Source organism: Gekko japonicus, unplaced genomic scaffold (genome assembly GCF_001447785.1).
Source record: "Gekko japonicus isolate JY-2015 unplaced genomic scaffold, Gekko_japonicus_V1.1 scaffold1394, whole genome shotgun sequence".
NCBI classification, from domain to species: Eukaryota; Metazoa; Chordata; class Lepidosauria; order Squamata; family Gekkonidae; genus Gekko; species Gekko japonicus.
In genome coordinates this window covers 469,586-470,284 of record NW_015170321.1, presented here as the reverse complement: position 1 = coordinate 470,284, position 699 = coordinate 469,586, and the positions used below count along the sequence as shown (strand labels likewise).

Below are 699 nucleotides of genomic sequence, written 5' to 3'. Positions count from 1 at the left end.
AACACTTTCCACATTCTCATTGTCAGTTTGCTATTCTCTCAGACTTTCCCCTTGAGAAAAAGTCTAGTATGCTCATATTTATTAATTAAAATATTTCTACCCTGACTTTCCTTTTGCGCTCAAGGATGCTTATCAATGCAACACATATAAAGTACAATTTAAAAAATCCCAATAAGACCCCTCCCCACTGAAAAATATCCCCTGTGGCCTACCCCCAGGCAAACAAAGTAGCCTTTTAGCACATCCTAAACATTTCCAGAGACAGTGCCCACCTTCTCAGATAAGCTTGTTGCAAAAGTACAGGCTATGAAAGAAAAAGCAACAGCTCTGTCAATGACAGTCAAGCGACTTTAAGACAGGGAACAGCCATTAAGTGACAGCCTGAAGTCTGTAGTTGGACACACGGGGACAGATGGTCCTTTTACTTTCATATGCATGATCATGTGACTGGCATGCTCAGTCCTATTCTCTCACTTGAAATCAAGGAGTCACAGGATTCAAATTGCATCCTGTCACAGAGATAGGAGATCATTCTCTCCCCAACCAATTCTTTTAGTACAAATAATGGGACTGAAATTACTTCTTTGCTTCTACTTTGGAGGTCAGTGTGCTTACTGAGATTTCAATCTCTGTTTCATGTTCCTCTGCCTTATAAATTTCAGTGTTCTTTTGGCTCCCATGGACTCCAGATTTTGTAGA

At 40.3% G+C, this 699-nt stretch overlaps 1 protein-coding gene across 1 annotated transcript in view; it reads right to left on the bottom strand.

Moving 5' to 3' along the window:
• The window catches only part of HNRNPLL (heterogeneous nuclear ribonucleoprotein L like), a 27,420-nt gene that overhangs the window by 8,480 nt on the left and 18,241 nt on the right, over positions 1 to 699 (bottom strand). The gene's annotated exons all lie outside the window — the stretch shown is intronic.